The sequence below is a fragment of the Triticum aestivum genome, chromosome 2A (genome assembly GCF_018294505.1).
Source record: "Triticum aestivum cultivar Chinese Spring chromosome 2A, IWGSC CS RefSeq v2.1, whole genome shotgun sequence".
NCBI classification, from domain to species: domain Eukaryota; kingdom Viridiplantae; phylum Streptophyta; class Magnoliopsida; order Poales; family Poaceae; genus Triticum; species Triticum aestivum.
The window spans coordinates 298,413,400-298,425,462 of NC_057797.1; positions in this window are offsets into that span (position 1 = coordinate 298,413,400).

The window sequence follows — 12,063 nt, forward strand, 5'->3', positions numbered from 1 at the left end:
CTCATGTGTACAAGGTGAGTGTTAGCAATCATAGAATACTATATGATAGTTGAGTATGTGGAGCTCTTACATAAACTCTGTTGAATAATTTGAATTGCAATTGCTTGGTGACTAAGAATATAGGTTGTTGATTTTCAAGAGAGTTCATTGTTTGAACTTTAACATGTGAATTGGTTGCCACTATAACATGAGAATTTTAATAAGAAATAATTGATGTTATGATGCTAGGAAAAGTGATTGAAATTATCATTGATCAAACTTATGCACTTTGCTAGCATTCACACTTCATAAATTATTTCTTTTATCATTTACCTACTTGAGGACGAGTAGGAATTAAGCTTGGGGATGCTGATACGTCTCCAACGTATCTATAATTTACGAAGTATTCATGCTGTTATTTTATCATTCTTGGGTGTTTTACAATCATTTTACAACAACTTTATATCATTTTTTGGGGACTAACCTATTGACCCAGTGCCCAGTGCCAGTTACTGTTTTTTTGCTTGTTTTTTACATTGCAGGAAATCAATATCAAACGGAGTCCAAACACCGCGAAACTTTACGGAGAGTTTTTTGGACCAGAAGGAACCCAATGGGCCAGAGCTGCACCTGGGGGGTGCCCCGAGGGGGGCACAACCCACCAGGGCGCGCCAGGGCCCCTTGGCGTGCCCATGTGGGTTGTGCCCACCTCGGTGGCCTCCTGTACCCCTTCTCTGCACTATAAATTCCCAAATATTCTGAAACCCTTCGGGGTTAACCTAGATCAGAAGTTCCGCCGCCGCAGGGCTCCATAGCCACCGAAAACCAATCTAGACCCATTCCGGCACCCTGCCAGAGGGGGAATCATCTCCAGTGGCCATCTTCATCATCCCGGCGGCCACCACGATGAGGAGGGAGTAGTCCACCCTCGGGGCTAAGGGTTTGTACCAGTAGCTATGTGTTTAATCTCTCTCTCTCTCATGATCTATATCATGGGCTTTGTTAATATAGTCAGATCATATGATGTTTCTCCCCTCTATACTCTTGTTGTGATGAATTGAGTCTTTACCCTTTAAAGTTTTGTCTTGTCGGATTGAATATTCAGAGATGAGAACACATGATATATGTCTTGCGGTATGAATACTTGAGGTGACAATTGGGGTTTCTTATTGATTCACTTGATATATGTTATGGCATTCAACCCGCGGATTCCCGCGGTGATATTGGGGTAATCTATGCATAGGGGTTGATGCATGTTTTTATTATCTTTTCTCCGACGAAAACTTTGGGGGTCTCTTTATAGTTCTTTGTGTGGATTGAGTATTATGAATATGAACTTGCTTTGGTGTTATCTCAGTACGGACTCTAGGATAGATCAAACGGAAAAATAGCTTTATGTTATTTTAGTATGGACTCTTGAATAGATCGAACGAAAAGAATAGCTTTGAGGTGGTTTAGTACCCTACAAACAATTCCTATCTTTTGTTCTCCGCTAATAGGAACTCGGGAGTGATTTTTCGTTACAATTTGAGGGATAATCATATGATCCAACTATGTTAGCATTGTGGAGAGGTTGCACTGGCAAAAGTACGGACCCTAGGCCTTGTTTTTAAGCATTGCAATCCCTTTTTGTGCCCGTTTACTATTTGCTACCTTGCTGTTTTTATTTATTCAGATTATAAAAATATATTTCTACCATCAATATTACACTTTTATCACCATCTCTTCGCCGAAGTAGTGCACCTATGCAATTCGCCATTGTATTGGGTGTGTTGGGGACACAAGAGATTTCTTGTATTTGGTTGCAGGGTTGTTTGAGAGAGACCATCTTCATCCTACACCTCTCACGGATTGATAAACCTTAGGTCATCCACTCGAGGAAAATGGCTATTGTCCTACAGAACTCTGCGCTCGGAGGCCTAACATGTGTCTACAAGAATAAAGTTGCATAGTAGACATCACGCGGCTCCTTAGTTTCTTCTTATTTTCCAACTTCGGCGCCATGTTAGCAGGGGAGAGCTGGGAAGGTGAAGAGGCCAAGGAAGCGCACGACAAGCAATGAAGATGGAGCTATGCTGGGGGCGGCGGCCACTAAGCACGGCGAATATCAAGGTTGCATGGGGAAGTGGGGGCGCCCACGTCCCATCAGTCGCCACACGTCGACCAAGGCCGCAGGCGGTTGGGGCCCGCGGCGCTCCACACTTTCCCTTTGGCTTTGCCCTTAAGCCAAGTTCGAGTGTGCCTTGGGCCCAGGAGTTACTATCGGCATCCTGGGAATGGGGGTACCCAGACTTGCCTGCCTGTGGCCCGCGACATGGCTCCATGAGCGGCCCGGTACGTCCCTGTTTCGGCAGCAACAACACAAGACCCTCGCGAGGCGGGCGACACCAAGACCTTCCCAGGGGGCGGCCTCACCAGGCTGGCTCCCGAGGAGCGGTGATATCAAGGCAAGGTGTACCTCACAAGGTTCACATGATGTGAGCCATGACGACCAAGGCCAGGCGGGCGCCAAGGAGTGCAGCGTACTAGTTTCCCCTTTGGTGCCAAGGGGGCAAGCGCAGGCGTGGAGTCCTGAGGAATCACGCAAAGGTTTCCATATTGGTGCAACAAGACTAAGACCGCCAGGACGACAGGACGGAGGTCATCGCTGAGCCCACTACAACGTCACCACCAGATCCTTTGCAGGCGAAGACTACTTTTGTCAGGATAATTTGTACTAGCTGTCTCCCTTTGAATTTGGTCATTGTGGGATCCCTTCCTGCCTACATTTGGGAAGAGGACCGATGCCACTATAAATAGGACTTAGCCACCACCCAAGGAGAGGGCGGATCATTCGAACCATCCTCACACCCACCAGCTCATTGAGCTCAAGAACACCTCACTTTATGAGGTCGTTCGTCCACTGTACTAGTTCATCCTCAGCCCCTCGAGGCAATCCACCACAAAGCCGGAGTAGGATATTACACCGCAAGGTGGCCCAAACCAGGATAAACTACCGTGTCTCTTGTCCATTGGGTTCATCGAGCTAGGCTGTGGAATTGTTGGGCCGGCAGGTTGGGAAGAAGGAGTCCTTCGTACGCACCCCAGTGTTCTCTCAAGGGTCTGCGGAGCCCGAAATCCGATAGGCGCACCCCCCTAACTGGTCCGGGTGCCCAGCCCCTCCTAGAGCATCTACCCCCGGGTGCCCGGGACCCTTTACCCTGGGTGCCCGGACTCACCACCGTGCCTACGCATTTTCTGGGACAAATGACCCATGTACCCTTGTTTTACCCCCAATTAGTCCCTAGCCTATATAAACTCTTCCCCTAGTGATGAGGACATCCCTACTCCTTTACCATCATTTTCAATTAAAGATGATATTGCACAAGACAAGTCCATTGAAATCAGAATTGGACCAATTACAAGATCACGTGCAAAACTACTTGAACAACAGGTGAATTCACTCTTAGTTGAATCTGACATTTGTGTTAATCAGAATTTTATACTGCCTAAGTCTTTGCATATTTGTATGATTAGATTTGAAGGGAAGGCAAGCTTGGCACGTGGTGAAGAATTTCAGCAAGAAGAACTTGTACTGATGTCTAATATCAGCAAGTGCACGAGTGAGGAGAGGGAGGCAGGTGCACAACATAAACAGAAGGGAAATCAGAACCGGACTCGGATTGATAGCCAGGAGGCCCGCAATTGATATACGTGCAGAATCCGTGTCCGTGCTCCGAATAAGGCATTTAAATATAATTTGGAAAGCTTGACTCGTGTGCTTTCCAAATTGTATACTCGCAGCCCGCAATTCACGGTGACCGAGTCACAGTCACCAAAAAATACGGCGGTTGTTTCTGCCAGTTTTTCTAGATAGATTCGTTTAAGTTAGGAAAGTTAGAGATAAGTTGGATTTCGACCCCAACACTATGTGGGACGTCCAGGGGTCTTTATATACCCTTGTAAGTCATGGCTTTTAGGGCTAGACCACGTTTTGATTAAACTCATATCATACTGAATTGCTTTAAGCATTCCTCTATACTCATATTCCTCTTTGCATGGATCAGGAATATTTACCTACACCAAATTTGTTTCGATAGGGTGTATTTGCTACTGAAAGTCAAGTGCTATCTGTCGTCCCATTGGGAATTGGGAGATTGCAGAACCGCTTCGTGGTCGGTGGCTACATGCGCAAGTGTGTGGTGTTGCGAATATCCATAGGGTTGAAGTTCTGTTGCATTGGCAACGGGGGAACAACCAGAGAGTTCAAGAGCATCTCACAAGTTATCCAGCAAGTTCATCATCGACATCATCCGCTCACTGAGAAGATCGGGCCACCCCATATCATCTTGGTATCAGATTTCTAGCGTTATCTCGATGAGAATCCACCAATCCTTAGATTAGTTTTGTTTTCGTCCTATATAGAAAAAGCCATACAAAAATATTAGGGTTTTGAGTTTTTGCCATAGTCTAGATAGCATCGGTTCCAAGTTTTGGTTGCTGATCGTAGTCTTTTATTGGCATAACTTACTTTCTGATCTGAGTTGTTGTAGATTGTCTAGGTTTTCCTTTTCTCACGTCGGAGTCGTTTGGTTGCTGTCAAGTCTATTGGTCCGAGTTAGATTTTGTTTGGTATGATTAACTATCCGAATCAGATTGTGTTTCATTTGATAACCATAGTCAGCCTTTCTTCTTTTGCGTAGTACTTTCCTATTGAGACTAGCATATCCTTTGCTCTACGGGCTGCTCATATAGGAATTTGGAGAGTGCATCTTTTGTTTTGGCAGAATCAGATTGGTTACTAATTGCTCAGGTTACTGAAAAAAAGAGAAAGAAATCAAAAGAGAAAGAAAAAGAAAACGAAAAAAGGAGGAAAAGAAAGCTACACGTGGAAGTTGTATATATTTTTGGAGAGTTTGTTTAGTTTTTCTGCCATGTTCTTTGCACTAGTAGATTGAGAAATCTTGTGCCTGTATAATTTCAGCGATTTGCTAGCGTCTCTCCTGTGCATTTGCAACATGGGCATTACTCCGACATTCCAGAATTTTGAGATCAGTTCCAGAGTTGCATTTGCCCCACTTATCTCCATCGTGTGTGTTTCCGTGGGTCTCTATCATACGATCAGCACTAGGATTTGTGAATTGGTGTTGATAGGTATTCCAACCAAGCTCCACCATATACCCTGTTTGTTGTGTGATAGTTTCACCCTCGGTATTCGCTACATCACATCTGTGCACGTTCTGCCCATACAAGTTGGTAAGCTTTTCTAATTCACTTTGGAACGGTAAGATACCTTGTTTCTTTCAGTTTTGAGTGAGTTGAGAGTTTTCCACATACACTATATTTTCTGTGAGTACTAATCACCTAATCATGTTTGATGAGTCTTTTGATGTACAACAGAAAAATGATCCTAAATCCATGGTGCATTGGAATGAATATGAAGCTCTTCGTGATCATCTTCAGTGACAAATTCAGTGTGCAACCGATCCTATAAATGAGAATGTGCAGAACATGGAGTTGGACCTCAAGGATGCCACAGAAACCATCACATCAACACAACGGCAAGTTACTGAAATTCAGGGGACTCTAGTTAACTTGCAGCAAGCTATGGCTGCGTTGCAACAGTCCGTCGATCGCCAACAGAATCAGCAGCATGATGATGATGATGGTGAAGCTAGTGTTCATGGTGGTAATGATGGTGTTGCAGCTGCTAATGCTGCCAATGTCCAAGGGGCTGCAGCACGTCGTGCACAATTGTAGCAAGCTAATCGGGACCAGCAAGCTCCACACGAGCCGGTTGTTGCTGGTCAAGATGGTGGTCGTGGTAATGGAGGCCGTGGTGGTGGCTGTGCTGCTGCCATGCCCGTAGGCCGTGGATTTGCTCCTCTTGGTGCACGCCGTCGATTTGATGATTATGCTTTTGCACAACCAGCCAACCGTGATGATGATGTTCTGGGCAAACCAAAGTTTACCGTCCCCAAGTTTGTTGGTTCTACTGATCTTGCAGAGTACCTTAATTGGGAGCTGAAGGTGGAAAAATTATGGCGCATGCATGTGTACACCGAGGATAGAAAAATAAAACTTGCATCTTCTGAATTTGATGACTATGCTTTGCTTTGGTGGGATAATATTGTACAGTCCAGAATTTAAGATGGTGAACGTCCCATTGTTACATGGAGAGCTATGAAGGAAGAGTTGCGTGCTCGCTTTGTTCCACACAATTATATTCGTTCTCTCTATGACAGATTGCAGAATTTGAGGCAAGGTACTTCTTCTGTGGATGAATATTTTCAGGAGATGGAGCTTATTATGCAGCGTGCTAGAGTGTGTGAAGAGCCTGAACAAACAGTGCAGTGATTTCTCTCTGGTCCGAACTATAACATCAATCGTATTGTTCGTCTTCACCAATATTATGACATGACAGATTTGTTACACCAAGCACGTGAGGCTGAATTGCAAGTGGCTGAGGATGCTAAGTTTACATCTCGCACAACAGCGAATAGATGTCGTTTTACACCATGAACAACACCTAGTATGGAGCCTACTCCTAGTTCCACTTCTGGTTTTTGGTGGTAATGTTTCTTCCAAATCAGATTTGGTGATCTCTAATGCGAAGAAACGGGCGCAACCTGCTGCTAGTGCTACTGGTTCTACTAATTCTATAGCAAGAAACAGGGACATGAGTTGTCATACATGTGGTGGAAGGGGTCATTTTAAGAGAGATTGTCCCAATAAAAAGGTTATGTTGATTAATGAGGATACAACAGAATATGAAACCGGTGATGATGCTGACCCTAATTCTGAAATTTGGGAGGAAGATGAAGATGGTTCAATAGATGCTTATGCTACACGCTATCCTACAATTGTTTGCTTGCCCAAAGTGCTAAGTGTTACGCCTGGTCCTGCAGAACAGCGGTGCAATTTGTTTCAAACAAAGGCCGTTGTTGGTCCTGGTAAGGCATGCAAGGTTATAATTGATGGTGGTAGTTATCACAATTTGGCTAGTAAGGAGTTATGCCAAAAGCTGAAATTGAAATATTTACCGCACCCAATCCATATTTTATTCAGTGGCTAAGTGATAGTGGAGAGATGAAGATCAACCACATGGTGCGTGTGGAATTTCAGATCGGACCATATAAAGACACCATTGAGTGTGATGTGGTTCCTATGACCGTGTGTCACTTGTTGTTGGGACGCCCATGGCAGTATGATAGAGATGTCCGCCACAATGGGAGAGCCAACACATATCATTTAAATTGGCGTGGCAAGGAGGTTACTTTGAGGCCTATGACACCGCAGCAAATTGTAAATGAATCTCGTCAAAAAATTGAAGTGAATCTTGAAAAAGAGAGTGAGAGATTAGATAGGCGAGAGACTACACTTCTGGTGAGTGAGAGCCACAAGCCAAATCTGAGTAATCAAAATAAATGTGAGGGAGTGGATTCCTTAGTTATGTTAGCCACCAAATCTGATTTGAGAGAGCTTCGTGAGGATCCCACTACTTACCACTTGTTATGTTGTGCAAGGGTCAAATTTTAGTTTCTAACGACATGACCCCTCTATCTATTGGTGTTTCTAATGTATTGCAAGAATTTAGCGATGTGTTCGGAGGAGGTACCCGCTGGTTTACCACCATTGCGAGGTATAGAGCATCAAATTGATTTGATACCAGGAGCATCACTGCCCAATAGAGCACCGTACCACACCAACCCCGAGGAAAGAAAGGAAATTCAGCAACAAGTACAAGAGCTTCTAGACAAAGGTTATATTCGCGTGAGCTTAAGTCCTTGTGTTGTTCCTGTAATTTTAGTTCCTAAGAAAGATGGTACATGGTGCATGTGCATAGATTCTAGAGCTATAAATAACATCACTATTCGATATCGTCATCCTATTCCATGTTTAGAAGATATGTTAGATGAATTGAGTGGTGCTGCTGTTTTCTCTAAAATTGATTTGCATAGTGGTTATCATCAAATTAGGATGAAAGAAGGGGATGAATGGAAGACAACCTTTAAAACATGCCTTTTGGGTTAACTAATGCACCTAGTACTTTCATGAGATTAATGAACCATGTTTTGAGGAATTTCATTGGTAAATTTGTGGTTGTATATTTTGATGATATACTTATTTACAGCCGCAATGAATCTGAACATAGTGATCATATTCGACAAGTTTTGCAAGTGTTGCGTGATGCTCAGTTATATGGTAATCTTGATAAGTGCATATTTTGCAAAGATAAGGTCATATTTCTCGGATATGCTGTTTCTAAGCATGGAGTTGAGGTAGATGAATAAAAAATAGAAGCTATTAAAAATTGGCCTACTCCTCTGAATGTTAGTCAAGTATGAAGCTTTCACGGTCTTGTTGGTTTCTATAGACATTTTGTGAAAGATTTCAGTACTATTGCTGCAACTTTGAATGAGCTCACAAAAAAGGGTGTTGATTTTGTGTGGGGCGCAGCCCAAGATAATGCTTTTGATGAGCTGAAACATCGTTTGACTGCTGCACCTTTTCTTATACTTCCTGATTTCACTAAACAATTTGAGATTGAATGTGATGCTAGTGGAATTGGTATTGGAGGTGTGTTGATGCAAGAGGGTAAACCGGTTGCATATTTTTCTAAAAAACTTAATGGTGCACAATTGAACTATCCTCTTTATGATAAAAAATTGTATGCCCTAGTTCGTGTCCTTGAGGTTTGGCAACATTATTTGTGGCCAAAAGAATTTATCATACATTCTGATCACGAGGCTCTGAAATATTTGAAAAGCCAATCCAATTTGAACAAATGTCATGCAAAATGGATTGAATTTATTGAATCTTTCCCATACATCATTAAATGCAAAAAGGGTAAAGATAATGTTGTTGTTGATGCTCTTTCTAGGAAAAACATGTTGTTGACACAATTGGATGTTCAAGTTCCTGATTTAGAGAGTTTGCGTGATTTATATGCCACTGATCCTGATTTTTCAGCACCATATAAATTGTGTTCAGATGTAAAAGCATGGGAAAAATATCACATACATGATGGCTATTTGTTTAGAGCTAACAAACTATGTGTTCCAGAATCGTCCGTGCGTTTTCTATTGTTGTAGGAATCACATGCCGGCAGTTTGATGGGTCATTTTGGATGTGAGAAGACTTTGCTTATGCTCGCTGATCACTTTTATTGGCCTAAGATGAAGCGTGATGTGGACAAATTTTTGAAGCGTTGCATTACTTGTAATAAAGCAAAGTCTAAGCTGAAACCTCACGGTTTGTATACTCCTCTCCCTACTCCTACTACACCATGGGAAGACATAAGCATGGACTTTGTGTTAGGATTGCCTAGGACCAGGAGAGGACATGATTCAATTTTTGTGGTAGTTGATCATTTTTCTAAGATGGCACATTTTATTGCCTACCACAAAAGCGACGATGTGTCGCACATTGCTAATCTGTTTTTCAGGGACATCGTGCGCTTACATGGAGTACCAAAGACGATTGTTTCTGATCGTGACTTGAAGTTTATGAGCTATTTCTGGAAGACACTTTGGGGAAAGGTAGGGACAAAGTTACTATTCAGCACTACTTGTCATCCCCAAACAGATGGGCAAACAGAGGTGGTAAATCGCACACTATCCACGTTGTTGCGATCCATGATAAAGAAGAACCTGCGTGAATGGGAGGAGTGTTTACCGCATGTGGAGTTTGCATATAACAGGGCAGTACATTCCACAACTCAGTTCTGTCCATTTGAGGTGGTCTATGATTTTAAGCCAATTACACCACTTGATTTGCTGCCCCTTCCAATTCAAGAGAGAGTGAACATGAATGCATCCAAGAGGGAAGATTTCATGAGGAAGATACACGAGAAGACTAAAGAATCCATTGAAAAGAAGGGCAAGTACACGACTGATCGTGTTAATAAGAAGAGAAAGGAGGTGCTGTTTCAGCCGGGCGGCATGGTGTGGGTACACTTACGCAAGGATAGATTTCCTGAACGGCGCAAGTCCAAGTTGAAACCAAGAGGTGATGGACCATATAAAGTGCTTTCCAAGATTAATAATAATGCATACAAAATTGATCTTCCAACTGAAGAGTTTGGCATGAGTAATACGTTCAACGTCGCTGATTTGACGCCATATACTGGAGAAGACCTTGGTGCGTCACGGTCGACGCCTTTTCAAGGGGGGGGGGAGGATGATGAGGACATCCCTACTCCTTTACCATCATTTTAAATTAAAGATGATATTGCACAAGACAATTCCAATGAAATTAGAATTGGACCAATTACAAGAGCGCGTGCAAAACTACTTGAACAATAGGTGAATTCACTCTTAGTTGAATCTGACATTTGTGTTAATCAGAATTTTATAATGCCTAAGTCTTTGCATATTTGTATGATCAGCTTTGAAGGGAAGGCAAGCTTGGCACATGGAGAAGAAGAATTGCAGCAAGAAGAACTTCTACTGATGTCTAATATCAGCAAGTGCACAAGGGAGGAGAGGGAGGCAGGTGCACAACATAAACAAAAGGAAAATCAGAACCGGACTCGGATTGACAGCCAGGAGGCCCGCAATTGATATATGTGCAGAATCCGTGTTCGTGCTCCGAATAAGGCGTTTAAATACAATTTGGAAAGCTTGACTCGTTTGCTTTCCAAATTTTATACTAGCAGCCCACGATTCGTGGTGACCGAGTCGCAGTCACCAAAACAATACGGTGGTTGTTTCTGCCAGTTTTTCCAGATAGATTCGTTCAAGTTAGGAAAGTTAGAGATAAGTTGGATTTCGACCCCAACACTATGTTGGATGTCCAGGGTCTTTATATACCCTTGTAAGTCGTGGCTTTTAGGGTTAGACCACGTTTTGATTAAACTCATATCAGATTGAATTGCTTTTAGCATTCCTCTGTACTCATATTCCTCTTTGCATCAATCAGGAATATTTACCTACACCAAATTTGTTTCGATAGGGTGTATTTGCTACTGAAAGTCAAGTGCTATCTATCATTCCATTGGGAGTTGGGAGATTGCAGAACCGCTTCGTGGTCGGCGGCTACATGCGCAAGTGTGTGGTGTTGCGAATATCCATAGGGTTGAAGATCTGTTGCATTGGCAACGGGGGAACAACCGGAGAGTTCAAGAGCATCTCACAAGTTATCCAACAAGTTCATCATCGACATCATCCGCTCATTGAGAAGATCAGGCCACCCCATATCACCTAGCTCATTTGATATGTTAGCAAAGTATTTGATAGACACTAGAGAGCTTTGCTCCTTGTATCCCCTCCTCTTGGAGATCAAGCCCCCACTCTGGGAAGAATCCTTGTGGATTATCAAGGCCTCCTCTTGGAGAAGATCAACATCAAGACCTCATCTCCGAGGACTGGGAAGAACTTTACCCTAGTACTATTTCCCTTGAATTGTTCTTGTATGTTTGTGGATCTCATGTATGCTACTCTAGTGGATGTGTTATTTGGGTTTGTTTGAGTGATCTCCCTCTTGTGTTCTTGTGTGCTCATCACTTTTCCCACCTCCAAGTGTGAAAAGGTCCCCTCTAGGGTTTCACCCTACAACATCTTAGCATCATGAGCAAGGTTGATTCACATCTTGGAGTCCCATCCCCCCATTTGCTAGCTTGATTTGGTAGTTTTTCGTCCTAATTCGAAAATCTCCACAAAAATAGCCCCGAAATTTTTTCTTGCAATTTCTTGGATCTTGTGAGATTTGGTTGTTTTGGTCCATGGATTTGTTGTTTGGCAAGTGGATCTAGACCCTACCCATCAATACCCACCCTTCCCACCACGAAATCCACCAAATTTGGCCATCCCCCCCCCAAAATCGCCCAAATTCGACACCCCAAGCACCCGCACCCGGAACACCCAGGTGCCCGCACCCTCGGGCTATTTGCCCCTGACCACCCCGGGCACCCGCACCCCCCAAAATCAGCCCACCAACAACACCATTTTGGCAATAACTTGCACTTCCCAAGTCCGTTTTTCGTGTTCTTAGCTCTTTTGGAAGCTCTTGACATCCCCCATACACATATATCATTGCCACCACCATTTGCCTCCATAAAAAAATTCACCATAAAACACCCACCTTCCGCATTTGGCCGATTTT